The sequence below is a fragment of the Pteropus alecto genome, unplaced genomic scaffold, assembly GCF_000325575.1.
Source record: "Pteropus alecto unplaced genomic scaffold, ASM32557v1 scaffold79, whole genome shotgun sequence".
Lineage (NCBI taxonomy): Eukaryota > Metazoa > Chordata > Mammalia > Chiroptera > Pteropodidae > Pteropus > Pteropus alecto.
Window position 1 is genome coordinate 6,138,957 of NW_006494612.1, and position 18,402 is coordinate 6,157,358.

At 31.9% G+C, this 18,402-nt stretch overlaps 1 protein-coding gene and 1 pseudogene across 4 annotated transcripts in view; one reads left to right on the forward strand and one right to left on the reverse strand.

Moving 5' to 3' along the window:
• CDK19 (cyclin dependent kinase 19) overlaps positions 1-18,402 on the reverse strand; it is a 124,601-nt gene that overhangs the window by 101,887 nt on the left and 4,312 nt on the right. The gene's annotated exons all lie outside the window — the stretch shown is intronic.
• Positions 16,138-16,235, forward strand: LOC112474416 (annotated as a pseudogene).

Sequence of the window (18,402 nt, forward strand, 5' to 3'; positions counted from 1 at the left end):
ACAAATCAAGTATCCTGAGTGGATTTTAAAAAACTTTTTGTCAGTACAACTACTGAGGTGTTTAAGAGAAGAAAGTAACAGAGAACATTTTCTCTCTTTACAAGACCTCTCTACAACAAATATTTACTGAGGATCATTTTTGTGCCAAGCATTGTACTAGGCAGTTAAAATACAGAATAATGAACACTTTGAAAAAGTCCCAAGGTAGTATATCTAGCCACATCACTAGGATATAAGAAAGCTCAGAGGAGATGGCATATATATTATTTAATTTTTAAAGGAAAAATGAAACTTTTAAGAAAAAGATAGATTTTAATTTTTCATTTTTTTATGAGCTCAAGTTTGTTGTTAGGTAAGATAGAAGGAGCAAGTGTCTCTTAGTATCTACTATGTAACACTGTACCAGATTCTTTACATACATTATTTCAATTAAACCTCATAAAAGTTCTATGAAATAGTTCTTAAAATTACTTAAAGGCTAAGAAGTACATAATTTATGAAAGTAAAACAGCTAGAATCTGAGCTCAAAAATGTCTGCCTCTAAAAAAAGAAAAAAAAAGTCTGCTTCTAGCAACTGTTGTCCATTTCACATTAGTTCTTTAGTTCTTAGATATAAACATAAAATATAGGGGCCAAGAGAAAGTTAATAATAAATAACTCACCAATTAACTAAGCTTCCATATGCTTCATCTCTATTTACAACATTTTGGCTGAGTGCAAGGAAGCCATTTTTTAAATAAGAAAAAAACTGACTTTACAGAGTGTAATAGAATCAAAATTCAAGCTTTCTGAAATAAGCTATAAGGCATAAATAAAAACTAGCACTAAAAATTCAGAATATATCTTTCTCATTACAATCTTCTTTAATTCCCTCCAGTATAAACAGAAAAAATTGTAAGGGACAACATTTTTACTAAATTCTACGTATCTGTTATACAATCCCAATCAGTGACCCTAAAAAAAAGCCTATTTCTCACCATATAATATCTGGAATTATTTCAGATAACTATATCCATTAAAATTTTAGTAATAATAATAATAATAGTCTGTAAACAACAAAGGAACTCCAAGGGAAAAATTAACTTAATATTATGGCTATTATGGTTGAATAATCCTTATCCAGATTTTCTCAAAACTCAAAAGAAATGTATTACTATGACAGTGCATGTACATTCAGGCAACTCTTTATAAGAGGTCTATTAAAGGATATAACATCAAATTAAACAAGTAGTGCCCTGCAATGAAGGCACAAGACATTTCAGTTGGCTAGAATAAATAATGTCCTAACAGTGAGGACTATTCAATGCAAAGAACAACAATCAAAAAAGAGTGAAATTTCTTTCTATGGGAATATTTCAAAATACAGCAATATTTATCTGTATGAAAGTTCATATTTAATCCTATTTGAAAGCAAGAGGTTGGCATTAGTGACCCAAGTCTTTCTCTTCCCAGGAATCAATGTCTTAGTCCCACAACTGCAAGCTATTAAGCAACCCATCATCTTTTAGTTACCTGGATACTGGATATCCTTCTCTGTGTCCCAGAACTCAATCTATGCCAATGTGGTCTGCCTTATTGTGAAGGTAACAGACAGCAGAGGTTTCATGCTATGAATTCTACAGCCCTGTTCCCAATGGTGAAAAATACAGCAGAACCTGGTGAAAGCAAGATCCTTCTCAGAGACCCAATCAGTTCTTAATTCGGAGTCAAAGAACCTCTGCCACCAACTCACCCAAGTGCCTTCCTCATCCCAATCCAATCTCAATTTTTCAGGATAAAAACTTCAAGACTCCAACAAGAACTTTATGAACTGTAAAAGCTGATGCTACAGTTACAAATCAGAAGCAGCTTCTTAAAGGAACCTGCTATCTTTAACTAATTCAAGGGAGAAACATAATTAGTAAGAGAGAAGGGCATGACATAATAGCTCTTATCTGTAAAAACAGAATTAAATTACTTTTACCCTCTCCTTCTAAATATGACTGAAAGAAAATAAGAATAAAGGACACACTTTCCACTCTGGAATTATGCAGTTGGTAAACTATTTTTCCTTTTTATGCCACCTCAAATGACCCCACATTTGTTCCCAGGCTCTGGGAAAACAACTCAACTACCATCCTACCCATTTCTCTGGGATGTCCTTTACCCCACTCATCCAACTGGCCACTAAATCCTATCTATCTCCTATATATCCCTTGGAATTTACCCTCAGCCTTCCTCCTTTACTACTCCCGCAGCTGCCTCTAAGAAACAGCACCTCATTATTCTTCACCTGGACCTAACAGCCTTCCTACTCCCATTCTGATCTCCGTGTACTCTCCACCATCCACACCAATGAAAATTGATTATGAAATTCCCCACTGTAAGGATACACACCGAACTGTTAGCAGGGGTTATTTCTAGTGAATGCCTACATTTTTGTATTGCTTGCATTTTACAAGTTTGTGTTCCTTTTATAATCAGAAAAAAAATGTTTACTATTTTGCGAATTATTAGAATCTATTCCATTTAGAATCTATTACTCCACTTCTCCATCAGGTTAAAGGCCAAATTCTTTAGCCAATCACACAATGACCATGCTCTGTCTTTCTCAAATGTATTCCCAACCTTCATCCCAAGTACTTTCTCTAGCCATCCTGAATTGCTTGCTGTTCTATTTTCTTTATATCATAATTATACGTATTGCTTCCCCTGTGTTGAATACAGAGATGTAATAATAATCTTGAGTCTGTTCTAAGAATCAGCCTGCCTCCCATCAATAGTTAAGTCATTAAACTAAAAATAAAGAATATACCTCATCTTGTAGCACACTATTCCTACAGTCCCACAGTTATACAATGAACTTTTCCCTTCTAATAAGAAAACTGATGTTTTTAAAAAGATAAAGTAAGATGATGCTTTGCATCCATACACTAAGAGATGATATGGGAGGAGGCACATTGAGGAATGCTAAATTAGGGTAGGGGAATGGAGAGTGAATAACTATATCCAGAAAAAGGGAAAGGACTGGATAAATTTGCAACACAACTTTTCACAGAGTGGAGTAGCTTTATCTTAAGTGTTATAAATATTCTGATCAAGTAAAACCACAATAAAGTTCATTTAGAAAATAGTAGGAACATCTATATTACTTTCTCTGCTTCTTTTAGCATGAAAATCAAAGTTGGCCACTTTTTATAAGCACATAATTGGCCCTACCTTCCTTCAATTCCTTCTACTATGTACCGAGAATAATCCAATATAAATTATAGACTAAATGTAACTTAATGAGATCTCCTTTTGATTATAAATTACACATAATTCCTTCACAACATATAAAATACAGAAACATAACCCAGGTTTTTAAAAACACAAACCAAACACATGAAAAAATTCAAAATTTCATCATTTGATAGTGTAATTGGGTCAAATGAAATCAGCAGTGTCACCCAATACAGATTTCTACCTAAAGAAATAAATCAAGAAAAAGATAAGAAAAGAAAGGTGGGGATAAAGATAGTTCAATAGGTTATAATGGTTAAGAAGCAAATCTCAGGATTTTCATACTTTCTGTATGTTATAAAATCTTGGTTCCATTAAAAAGAACAAAATTATAATGTTCTTAGCTATAACAATGGTATTATGGTTATGCAAGAGAATGTGTTTATTTTTAGGAGATATATGCTGAAATATTAAAGGGTATAGTGCCATGACGATTGCAACTTACTTTCAAGTGGTTCAGAAAAACATATCTGTATATACAAACACATTTACAGAAAAAGCAAATATAGCAATCTGTTAACTGTTTAATCTGGATCCAGGGCTGGCAAACTGCTGCCCAGGACAAATCCAACTGCACGTGTTTTTGTAAACATACTTTTATTGGAACACTGTCATGTCCATTCATTTACCTGTTCTCTATGGCTGCTTTCTCACTACAACTACAGAATTATGAGTAGTTGTGACAGAGACCACATGACTTCTAAAATCTAAAATATTTTCTGATCTTTAACAGAAACACGGAAAATATCTGGCCCTTTACCAAAAAAAAAAAAAAAATTTGCGAACTTCTGATCTAGACAGTGGATATACAGGTGATCATAGGGCTATGACTATGTCTGTAGACTTTTTTGTACGTTTGAAATTTTTATAATCAAAAGTTGGAAATATATACAATTTTATACATGAATCTTTTGATTTCTCAAGAATACAGATGAATACATAAACAGATCATTGAAATAGAGAGCTTGGAAGCAATCCTAATACTGATACACTACAAAGTTATTATGCATTTTTTAGTGCAAAAGGAATAACTTTTTAAGACAGAAGCCCATTAAAATTTCGTATTAACAAATTAATGGCAATAGAATTAACACATTATTTACAGTATAAAAGCATCATCTCTCCTTTATTCCTTACAATTCATAAGGAAATGACACCATCCCCATTTTACAGATTTCTGCTTTCAGGCCTTCCCACGGTATAAAAAAACTTTTTATACTCATAGAGTTATCTGGCCCAAACAAGAACAGAAATTTCTTCCAGATCTGCGTTTATTATTTCTTTCACCTCCATACTGTATATTTACTCATATTACTAAACTAAAAACCACTTCTCTGGCTCATTCTTCAGCCTTCAAAACTCAGCATCATAGGCTTTTCCTCCTCTTGGAAGCTTTCCAAATCACCCGCACACCCCTGGGTCAGTTCAGTGAACTTCCTAGTTACCTTCACAGCATTCTGTGCATACCTGTATAACGGAATTATACCCTTGTATTGTAATCTATTTGATTCTCTATATATAAGAAAAGGAACTATGTCTTTTATCCTTACATTCTTAATACCTACATAGGATTATTCAGCAAATATCAAATAAAGGAGTGAATGGTATTGCTAGTTATCTTTTCACTGCATATATATTTAAGCCAAATAAGCTATAAATCTTTAAGGCTGGAATCTTATCACATGTTTTTTCACTTAAAAAAAAAAGAAAAATAAATAAATAAAAATTTAAAAAACACTACCAGACCTAAATATAAGAGCTAAAACTATGACACTCTAAGAAGAAATCAAAGGAGTTCATTGCGACCTTACATCAAGCAGTGGTTCCCTAGCACAAGCAACAAAAGACATAAATTGGACAGCATTAAAATTAAAAACTTTGTACTTCAAAGGACACCATCAAGAAAGTGAAAATGCAATCCATCAAATGAGAAAAAATATTTGCAAAACATACATCAGATAAGGGCCTACTCTCCAGAATATAGAAAGAACTCTTACCAAAAAAAACAAACAAACAAAAAAACTATTACAACTCAACAACAATAAACAAAAAGACAACCCAATGAAATATGGGCAAAGGATTTGAATAGACATTTCTCCAAAGTATATACACAAATGGCCAAAAAAAAAAAAAGAAAGATGAAAAGATGCTTAACACCATTAGTTATTACGGAAATAAATCAAAACAATGAGATACCACTTCATTTAGGATGGTTAACATCAAAAAGACAGACAATACCAAATGTTAGCAAGGGTGTAAAGAACTAGAACCTTCACAGATTACATGCAGAAATGTAATATGGTACAGCTGTTTTGGAAAACAGTCTGGTAGTTCCTCAAATAGTTAAATACAGAGCTAACTAACATATAACCTAGTAATTCCATCCTTAGGTATATAAATGCTTAAGACAATTTAAAATATATGGCCAAGTAAAATTTCTATATAAATGTTCATAGCAGCATTATTCACAAAAAATATAAACAACCCAAATGCCCATCAACTGATGAATAAACAAAATGTGCTATATCCATACAATGGAGTATTTATTCTTCAGCCATTTAAAGGGATGATGTACTCACACATTCTACAACATGGATGAACTTTGAAAATACACTAAGTGAAAGAAATCAGACACAAACCACACATCGTAGGATTTCATTATATGAAGTATCCAGAATAGACAAATCTGTAGAGACAGAAAGTAGATTAGTGGTTGCCAAGAGCTAGAAGAATGGAGAAATGGGGAGTGACTGCTAATGGGTTTCTTTTGGGGGTGACAAAATGTTCTAAAATCAGATAGTGATAATGATTATACAACTCTGTGAATAGATTAAAACCACTGAATTGTCCAATTTTTAAAAAAGTCTCTGCCAAGATGAACCTAAATAGTTCACTGATGAAAATGCACTAACTTAATATCTTTAAAAGTGCATCCTGACAATTGATAATTAATTTGCCTTTATCAGTCTCTTCATTAAAGATTATCATGAATGCTCCATAGGTAAACCGATTTCGTTGCCTTTATATTAGACATCTTGTTACAGATAAGAATGTTGGGGTAAAACTACACCAATATTTCAGACACTGAAGCACACTATGTGATCTTAAAGGAGGTATTTAATATTTCTGGACGTAAGGCAAGGGATTTGAACAAGATATAAGATTCCATGAAGTTCTAAAAGCTTATGCTGTGTTTTTATCACTACCAATAAGTACATCCAGGAAGAGATTTTTAAGTTTATGATTATATAGTTTCTTAAAACTCCTACTTTAAACAGATCCATATAGTAATATTAGGAAACACAAATTCACTTGGCAAGTTTCTTAATTGTGATCTTCATTTTCATTTCTTTCCTTTTTGCTTTACATTTTTCACATCAGAAAGTTCTCTCAGAAAAACAGTTTTAACTAAGTATCTTTTGATGACAGTGCTGTTTGTAATAATAAAAAGTTATAAACAAGTATCAATCAACAGAGTAACTGGTTAAACAAAAAATGGTACATCTATACAGTGGAATATAGTCACTAAATATATAAAACAGATCTTTTGGGCAAAGAAAATCAGAAAACAAACTTTTACCCATACTCTCAAGAATATCTGCATTATAATTAATATTATTGATGAAAGGGTTATATGTGTGAATGGTATAAATTTTCTTTAAAAGAAAACATCTGCTTGATAAGAACATTTAATGAAATGGAAAAATATCCATTATATAGCTAAACAGAAAATGTATGTTACCAAAAGTCATATAGAATATGATTACATTCTTGAGAAAAAGGCATATAACTTGCCCAGAAAAACATGTAGAAAAGATATGCCACACCATTCATAGTGTTCATCTATGAATTATTTTACTTCTTTTTGCTTATCTTATTTTCCTGTTTTGACGATTTATGTATATATTGTAAAATGATTACCACAATAAGGTTAGTTAACACATCCATCACCTACCTTTATTTTCTAATTTTCTTAAACACATTCTATTTATAATATGAAAAAACTTTTAAGAAAAAATAAGGTTCTCCTCTTTCATCTTTTATTTTGAAGGTTTAAAGATAGCCCATCATAGAACCCATTTTTCCTTTCTAATACAATAAAGTTTTTTATAACAATTATAGATGGGAAAAAAATTCTATCTTCCTACAGAATCTAACAAAGTTAATCCTCGTTCTCAAAACTAAGGTGCTGTAATTTTTACTTAATACCTACTTTTTTTACTTGCTAATTTAATCTTTAGGGAAATTTATCATGGAAACCCCCTTATATACCCGAAGAATAAATGAATCAATACTTTGCTGGGGACTTTTATACATTGACTTAATTACTCCTCACAACAACCATATTAGATAGTAACATCATCCTACAAATTTTACACGTGGGGAAATGAGGTTCAGATATAATACTTTATCAAAACCCCACAGCTAGAGAGTATTGGCCCAGATCTAAAATAAGGGTTTCCTACTCCAAGGTTTCCTTACACCATCCTTACAGCTGTGCTTTAGACACACACACACACACACACGCACAGAGAATCAGCAGTTCAAGTATTTCTTTAAGAAGAAATAAGATTTGTTTAAATCATTTAGACCCAAAAGTCCTTTTTATTCAGATGCCTTTGTGATAGAAAATATCTATCTAACAAAAGTACTGAATTTACAACCTCAATAAACTGAAAAAGAAGCGTAGTTAGCTGGCCTAGAGTAAAAGTGACATGTAAAATTTAATATGACTAAATTCTGTTCTCTTATAAGTACCAAATTACTGTTGTTTTCCTATCATTTATATAAAAACATAAGGACTCCCATAATGTCATGGGGCTTTCCTTAAAAGCCCATCTTTATCCATCTAAATTTTTAAACCTTTATATTTATACTTTAAAGTCTTTAAAGTCTACAAAATTTGTTTTGGTTAATTATGAAAAGTCTTTACATAGTGTAGGAAACAGTGATAGTCCTTAAGCTGTATTTATCACTAAGCACTTGGGTGATAGCTAAGCTTTCTTAAAAACAAGATGACAGTCCCAAAAACAAAGTCCCTTATGCTAAAACCCACATCACCAAACAGAGACTTAACTTAGTTTCAGCTCTTCCAGAAACAGAATCATAAAATCAATCAGGAATTGCCCAATCAGCACTAGTTGGGTAATCTGCCTGACAGACTCCTCCTGCCACACCCTAAAGGAAAGTGACTTTGCCATAACCAATCCACTTTTTTCTCTAGTATTACTTCCTTGTTCCTGTTCTCTTCTGCTTATAAAAGTTTGTCATTTTGTACAGCTCTTCAGAGTCCTTTCTGTCTGCTAGACTAGATGCTGACTGATTCATTATTCATTGAATAAAACCAATAAGATCTTTAAAATTTACTCAGTTGAAATTTTGTTAACACCTTAAAGTCAACTCAAAGGTTTCTTTCTTCTTCACCACCTCGAATTAAACTCTTTGTTCCAGTATGGCATAGATTACTATTAAAACTGGTTTCCCAAAGCCATTTGTAATCTGCTTTCTTTTCCTTCCTCTACTCAAAGAAGTCACTTGCTTACCTTTTGGTTGGCACAGCCCCTTTTGCCTTTCAACCACTGTCTCTTCCCCTGCTTCCTACCTAGAATGTGGAAGCAATGCCTGGAGGTGCAACAATCATTTGGGAACAATGTATACAAAAACCACAGAACAGAAGGAAGGAGGTACATCTTTCATAATATCCTTGAGCAGCTGCACTAGCCCAGTGCACCCCTGGACTCTTGATACAAGAGAAAAATAAACCTCTTACTTGTTTAAGCCATTATTGATTAGTTTCTCTGTTATGTAAAGTCAAAATGACAAAGAAACACCTTAGCATGTGTTTTTGCCAGGGTTTAAAGGATAACTAGATCTGCTCTCTCCCTTCTCCAGTAGTTTGAATTTTTTTTAATGCTTTTAACAATGTCTACATCTAAAACACAACATTAAACTTTATTCTTTCTACTATTCATTAGAATGATATGATATGAATCTTTGAAGAAAATCACTTTATTTTAATAAAAATTAGAATATGAAATTAAAATAACTAAAAAACTTCCTGGCAATTTGCATACTAACGAATTATATTTCTGAACCTATCTTCAATACAAAAGTAGGAACAATGTGGATACCAAGGTTACATAGATAGTTTTCCAAGGGAAAAAAATGCTGCTTTCTAATAAGCCAAAAATATTTACCAACTATAAATTGGGTAAACATTGGTGAGACAGGTGGAAGGAGAGGTATCTCAGCTATAAACTACAATCCCTAAGGAGATAAAGAGAGATGTGAATTGTAAAGCTGGCCAGACCCTTATTTCAGCTTCAGAAAAAGTACAGAGAAAACAGCTCTAACTCCTATCCCGCTAGGACAGAAACCATTTCACCTATCAAATTATGATAAAGAACATTCAAAGCTACTAAGATTGACATAAGAGGGACACATATATACATTTAGTGGTGGTGAGGTGAATGAAACTATATATAAAAAGCAATTAGAAAATATATATTAAGAGTCTTAAAACAACTAATACCCTTTGTTGCAGTAAATTTATTTTTAAGTCTATATTGTAAGGAAAGTATCAGATATATGCACCAAGATTTACATAGAAGAAAACCTATTAGTGTTATTTATATTATCAAAATACTTAGGACTTAAATGTTCAAAAATTAGAAAAGATTAACTAAAGCATTATATAGCCATATGATAAAATACAAACATCCATTTAAAAATCAAGTTTTCAAAGGAAATTTAATATGGGTAAACATTCATCAAATCTTAAATCAGAAGATCCCAAACTCAATCACAGTGATTAGCAATTTGTTTATGGAACCTCCAAATCAAAAAAGATACCTAGTAATTCCAGTACAGAGGTTCTTTAAAAGTTAAAAATAGAACTACTGCATGATCCAGCAATTCTACTTCTAGGTATCCAAAGCAAGTGAAATCACTATCTCAAAGAGATATCTGCACCACCCCCTGTTCAGTGCAGCATTATTTACAACAGCCAAGACATAGAAACAACCTAAGTGTCCTTTGGTGAATAAAGAAAATGTGGCGTGTATGTACAACGGAATATTATTCAGCCATTAAAAAAAAAAAGAGAAGAAGGCGGCAATCTTGCCATTTGCAATAACATGGGCGGACCTTGAGGGCATTACGCTAAGTGGAATAAGTCAGAAAAAGACAAAAACTGTATGCTCTCATTTATATGTGTAATCTTAAAAAAACAACTCATAGAAACAGAAAACAGACTGGTAGATATAAGGTGGGAGGGGGAGGAAGGGAAAATGGCAAAAGGTAGTCAAAAGGTATAAATTTCCAGTTATAAGATAAATAAGTTCTGGGAATGTAATGTACAGCATGGTGACTATAGTTAACAATACTGTTCTGTATATTTAAAAGTTGCTAAAAGAGTAAATCTTAAAAGTTCTCATCACAAGAAAAAAAATTGTAACCATGAGGTGATCAATGATAACTAAACATATTTTGGTAATCGTTTCACAATATATACATAAAGTCATTATGTTTTATGCCTTAAACTAATACAATATATCAATTATATCTCAAAAGCAGGTGGGAAAACCACAATGAGATAACCACTTCACACTGACTAAAATGGCTATAATAAAAAAATTAAAAAAAAACAAAACAGAAAATAACAAGTGCTCATGAGGATGTGGAAAAACTGGCACCCTCATACATTACAGGTGGGAATGTTAAATGGTGTAGCCACTGTGGAAAATATGTGGCAGTTCCTCAAAAAGTTAAACATAGAATTACCACTATGACCCAGTAATTCCACTCCAGAACTGAAAACATAATGTTCAAACAAACACTTGTCCACAAATGTTCATAGCAGCATTATTCACAATAGTCAAAAAGTAGAAACAATCCAAATTTCCATCAACGGATGAATGAATAAATAAAATGTGGCGAAACCATACAATAGTACATTATTCAGCCATAAAAAGCGGTAAAGTATTGATACACACAATATGGATGAACCTTGAAAACATTATGCTAAGTGAAAGAAGCCAGCCACAAAAGGCCACAAAGGATATGATTTTATTTATACGAAATATCCACAACAGGCAAGTCCATAGCAGAAAGTAGATAGTGGCTGCCAGGATTCAGGAGGAGGGAAAACTGAGGAGTGATTGCTTAAGAAGTATGGAGTTTCCTTTCGGGGTGATGAAAATGTACTGAACTAAGTAGTGGTGGCTGCACAACATTATGAATGTACAAAAATTCACTGAATTGTATACTTTAAAATAGTGAACATTATGTTATGTCAAATTTATTTTTTACATTACGATATTTGCATTATTATGCATAAATAATCCATTGAAAACACCAAGAGAAGGGCTGAGGGAATTGGAAGAAGATGGTTAAAAGGCACAAACTTCCAGTTACAAGGTAAATAAGTACTAGGAATATAATGTACAATGTGATGACTACAGTTATCCCTGCTGTACAATACTAGGGAAGTGGTTAAGAGAGTAGACCCTAAGAGTTCTCATCAAAAGAATTTTTCTTTACTTTTTATTGTACCTATATGAGCTAATGGATGTTAACTAAACCTACTGTGATCATTTCACAGTGTGTGTAAAGCAAACCATCATGCTGTACACCTTAAATTTATACAGTGATGCATGTAAATTATTTCTCAGTAAAACTAGAAAGAAAAAAGAAAACACCATGAGAAAATATGTCACAATACTATCAATAACTATCTCTGAGTGATCTTATTACAAGTCATTTATGTTTTCTTCTCTGTCTCTCCAATTCCTAACTTTAATGAACACATACTGTTTTTTTAACACACTGATTTTTGTAAGAAAATAAAAGCTGTTTTAAAAAGACATTTGCTTTTTTCCAATAACCAAAGTTATACATATTTTACTTTTTAAACATTTTATCATTTTTTAACATTTCATTTTTAAAATAGGTAATAGAAATGTAGTAAAACATTTTTCAAATAATACAAGAGTATGCAATTTTTTTTAAAGTCTGTCTCTCAACCCAAATTTCCTTCCTGTAGACAATCACTACTAGCAATTTGTTGTGAATACTTTATATGGTTTTTGTGGTCAGAAATTAAAGCTCATTTATCCTTGTATCCTCATTATCTATGTACAATACTTGGCTCATGAGAAGGAATCAAATGATAAATAGAAAAGGATAGATAAATTAATGGATACCCAGAAAAATGGAGGACATATGAAAACAGCTAATGGACAAATGGATAGAAGATAGGCAGATGGAAGAGGAATGGAAATTTGGATATAGACTGATGGACGAATATGTGAATAGATGAATATTATTGAAAAATTACTATTACATGACTTAAAGTGACAGTCTTTGCTAACTGATCTTTCTTAGTGGCCCCTTTCAGCTACTGTACCTGATCCTTTATACCATTACATCCGCCTATGATGACTGACTTCTGTTGTGCCCTTCTAGATAGCAGTTTGGGTAAGAAAAATAAAAAAGGAATTATAATTGGACATAAATGAACCAGTTTTTACTCACTTGAGGGAAATGTGAACCAGAGATTTTGTTTCAATCCTTTCAACTATAGTTGACTCTGAAACAACGCAGGGACCAATCACTGCGCAGTCATAAATCCACATGTAACTTTAAATTCTCAAAACATAAAAAGCTGATTAACACATATTTTGTTTCTGTTTTATATGCCGTAGTCTTATAATAAAGTATGCTAGAGAAAATACAATATTATTAAGAAAATAGTAAAATACATTTACAGATTTACTGAAAAAAATCCACATATAAGTGGACTCATTCAGTTCAAACCCATGTTGTTCAAGGGTCAACTATACATAATAAACATAAATTTGAAGCTAGAACGGTGCCAGACACAAAGTAAAATTCAATCAGTTATTATACTGATTATAATTCCCTATACATTGATAAGTAAAACATATACAATTTCTTTATAGGTGAAAACAGAAAAATGTTCCCATTGTCTTGGTCTAGCACTTAGATTATCAGAAAAACATTAAGAAGAAAAAGTTAAAAACAGCACATGGTACATACAAAAATATTACTGAAGAATGGTTTATAATGGTGAAACACTAGAGACAACCTAAATATTAATACAGAATTTATTTTATTAAACCAATGCCTTGTTGAACTCAGGCAAACTCCTGAATTCAGTTCATGCTGAATAAAATATTGACCCCCACCAAAGACCAAATCAGTAATCTAGAAGATTAAATAAAAGAAATCTTCTGGAATGTACTGGGTAACAAGAGTTGAAATTTTTGAGAATGAATTTAAGAGACGTGAAAGTTAGAGCCTAAGTCAACATTTCTTAATAAATATACCTGAAGAAGAGAAGAGCGGCAGCAAAGGAAAAAGAGGAAAAAACCAAAAACAAAAACAAAAAACAGGAAATAAAAATTGCCTTAAACCAAGGACAAAGGAAAGCCCATAAGAAACTGACAGGACTGGAAAAAGAGACTAGAAGGAATGGAGGATGGGGTAGGAAGACAACAACTAAAGTTACTAAGTACCACTTTTTAACTTTTAAAGTTCAAATTATGTGCATAGGTTATCTATTCAAATAATAAATAACTTGTAAAAGACACAGAAACAAAGCCAGATAAATTTTTTCTTAAAAAATCTCTATTTTCTAGACAGACTGGTAAAGCTTTAGAATGCAAGGATAATGTGAAAAATCCTAAGAGATTCCAGAGAAGAAGAAAACACGTTTCCAATTAAAAAAACTTCCAATTAAAAAAACTTCCAATGAGCAACAAAAAAATACTATAAGACATGAAACAATAATTTTGGGTTCTCAGAAAAAAATTATTCTTAATATAAAATTCTACATTCAGCTATACTATCAATCATGTATGAAGACAAAATACTTTATCAGAAATGCAAGAAATCAAAAAATCTATACATCCTATATGAAAAAGCTACTCAAAAAGATATCCTCAACTAAACAAACAAACAAAATAAAGAATCCAACAAAAACCATATGTGGGCTATAAAGAAAAACTATTAGCTGAGTATGACCCAGAAGACTGAAGAAGGGGCAAAATAAATTAAGACGATCCATTAGGTCTTAATACCTAGATTATTTCAAGCAACACTTATTTAATACACAAGATTACAATTCCTCCTCCATGGGTCTCATTACATTAATTCATTCAGCACATAATCATAATATTTTAAGGCTGTTGGTTTCCAATGTTCACTTTTTAGAATTAATCCACAGACAAAAAGCAATGAATAAACCAGAATGCTATAAAAATTATACTTTAACATTGGGCAATGAAGAAAAAAAGTAGAATGTTACTTTCCTTAACATTCACATCAGGAAGACTACAGATGATATCTAAGTTGATAAATCAAAAACAAGAAATTTAAGTTTATAAAGTCACAAAAGTATTCATCATAAAAAATTTAACAATGGTAATAAATTTAAAGTTTGATATGAGAAAAGGGAAAATAGTAGGTAGTGAGATTTCACAAAATTGCTCAGCTTTTCCAGTGGAAAGTCAACCAAAATTACCTATATATAATTGTATTGTTGAAGTGTTTTAACCATGTGAAACTATTATTTGATGAAATTTAATAGCATAAAAATAAAAATATTTCCACTTTCAATACAAATATACTATAAAGATCAAAAGACTGCTGAGAAATTAGTTAATAGAACTCTAGTTTTCTAAGTTACACAAGTTCAAATTACATTTAACTATTCTGAAGGGAGGTCAAAATTTTTTTAAATTTGCACCTAAATCCAAAACAATAGGATTCACTCAGTATTTAAATCACTCTTAAAACACAATTATAATTACATTGTAAAAAAGAAAGGGGAAGAAGAAACTATCTCTTGTAAAAAGTAACATGTGTACCTGGAACTGCTTACTACTTTTATGAGTGAGCTTATTTAACAATCATAATGAAAATAATAGCTTTCCTACAGAAAGAGGAAACTAACCCACCTATAAGGCAAAATTTCTGTCTTATTTTTCCAGCAGCCATAGACATACTTTTCTGTCCAAATGTAAATATCTGCGAATATCTGTAAGGCTGTTTGCCATGACAAAACAAAACTAAATTAGCTGGCCTACTTGGTAATTAAATCCATTTCCTAATCACATTCAGCTTGGTAACTGAGATTATCAACCATGAAGTCTTACTGAAATAATATTTTTAAATAGAAAATATGTAATAGGTTTAAAGCTTTTCTTTAGAAAGACATATTAGAAATTAAAGATATTTCATAAGGGTGCCAATTTTTGATTACAGGTTTTTATTTCTCTTTGATCAATCACTGACTTCTGGATAAGAACTCGAATCCTCAATAAAAACTACTGCTGCACGCTTGTATCCTGAATTACATCCTGTCATCTCTCTTGAGATTCTCTTTTATCCTGCACAATGCATGTTCAAAACAGCTATTACAGGAAGTGTTGGACTATCAGCTATTTATAAATGGACAAAAATCTTTAAATAGCTTTGTCAGCTACCTCTTTACAGTTCTAGACCTGAAAAACTACCTGTTTTTAAAGACACGGTCATGCTAGCACCTCAAAATGTTTAAATGATCACTGAAAAAAGTATCTTGTTCCTTTGTTTTGGGATCCAAAAGCAGCACTTACATTACACAGTCACAACATGACAAGATAAGAAACAAGTTGATCTTTAAAAACACATGAACCAAATACTCTAATCATTTACCAAGAAAATTTCAAATCCTAATACATTGCCTTAAAGTCTTCTATATTGATGCCTAATCTTCACTGCATTACTTGAGCATTTTGCAACAAATACACAATTTAACATCACATTAATTTTTTAATCCAGCATATCCAGTTCAAAAATATAGTATACAGCTTGCTTCGGCAGCACATATACTAAAACTGGAACGATACAGATTAGCATGGCCCCTGAGTAAGGATGACATACAAATTTGTGAAGTGTTCTGTATTAAAAATACATATATGTAGTATATGAAAGTAAAAAATTTTAATTCATCAATATTAAAAAAAACCTTTCCATAGGTCTATATTTTTTCTATCTAAAACTCAGACATGCCTCTCCCACACTGCTAAACTTGCACTTCCTATAGCAAACTGATTTAGAACTCATTTTTATGCATTAATAATTATATTTAAAGCCTTAACATTTCTCTTCCTTATTCTCGCCTCCCTGTCTCCAGTCTTTAGTTTTATATTTCATATTGCACCATGTTAGCAAATCATTTCAAGGTATTACTTCCAAAAGTAAGCAACTTCTAGGAATTAAATTTACAGCTATACTAATATGCACAATATACTGTCCCTACTAGGATATTCACTGCAGTTAGTACTAGCAAAAGACTGGAAATGGCCTAAATGTCCATCAAGAAGGAGAGTTAAGTGAATTATATGTCAATATAATGTAATACAATGAAACTATTAAGAGGAACTAAGCATCTCTGTACTAAAGATATATAATAATCTTCAAGTTATATTTAAGGTTAAAAAATATAGAGAATAAAGTGCACTACTATTTATCATTAAACACACACCCCCAAGAAAATAAACCTAAAAAAGAAAACCAAATTGTTGCTTCTAGAAACTGGCAAAGGGAAGGTTGACATTACATTATATTGATCCATCAATAACTTCTGGATAAGATCTCAGTAATTATTGCACTTATTACTCACTAAACATACTTTTTTGTTATTTTTTTACAAAATATTTTTTTGAAAAAGTAATCAGGTGTCTTTGATTCCATTCGCAACTTGAGTTTTCGGTTCAAATATCGGTTTATCAATCTATTTCAGCCTCAAAATTTCTCTTATAAACTTGAAAGACACCAACATCTTTCTTACTTGTCCACATCATCATTTATGCATTTTTATTAAAAGTCCACTTCACGCATTTGAGAATTATAAATGTGTTCCTAAGTTAATCATTCCCAAAACTCTAAACCTGTGCAGTTCAATATTATAGCTACTAGCCAGCATCTCAGTCATACCAACCATGTTTCTTGGAGCCACGTGTGGCTAGTGGCTACCATACCGGACAGATGCATTTTCATCATTACATAAAGTTCAATTGGATAGCACTGCTCTAGTCTAAGGATTGGCAAAATACAGCCTGCAGGCCAAATTCAGCCCACTACCTGTTTTTGTAAACAAAGTTCTATTAGAACAAAGCCATTCTAATTTGTGTTTGTTTACATAGTGTCTATGGATACTTTGTCACTACAACAGCAGATTCAAGTAATTGCCACACAAGTATGGCCCATAAAGCCTAAAATATGTAGTATCTACCTCTTTATGGAAAAAGTTTGTCAACCACTGCTCTAGACAATCAGATTTCATTGAAAAAAAAAATTCATTTCCCTTGGGCCTCAAAAATAAAGTTTTGAAGGCCTGCATTGCATATATGAAGAACCAATTAAATATAAACCGATGTCTACCTGATTACTAAGTGCTAAAGATACTATTTTTTTTAACATATATCAAAAAGTCCTAAAATGCTTGCCGACATTTTCTAAGCATCTCTATAAAATAGGTAGTAAAAACACAGAAGACAGATAACTAGTCTAAAAATTTAAAAAGAGCTGGCCAAAACGGAAAAAAGTGCTAATACTTCAAAAATATTTACCTATGTTCCTTATCTCTACTAAAAGAAATGTTATCAATTGTCTTGAAAAGCATCATATAATTTTAGACAAAAAATTACACTATATTCCTATAGTTAGTGCTACACTATATTCCTGTAGTTAGTGCTACAGGAATATTTACATTTAATCACTTATTTCACGTAACATCACTATATTACAGGCTTTCAAAACAATTACTAAAAATTATCAGTGAAACACTGTTTACCAATTTAGGGTATTGTTTTAAATTTAATAAAATTTTTGAGTGTGCATTATATGCCCAACCCTGCACAAGGCACTGGAAATAGAATGATCACCCACTTGTAGCTAATAGTTTATGAGGTAGATTATTATTACTTATAGTGATATTACACGCATAAGAACAAAGAAGAGCAGAAGCACTGCTAATGAGTAGACTGGGTGAATAAAGGAAGGCTTCTAGAAGAAAAGCTACTTGAATTGGGTACTGAAGTATAAGCAGGAGTTCGCCAGGTTTGTGGAGGT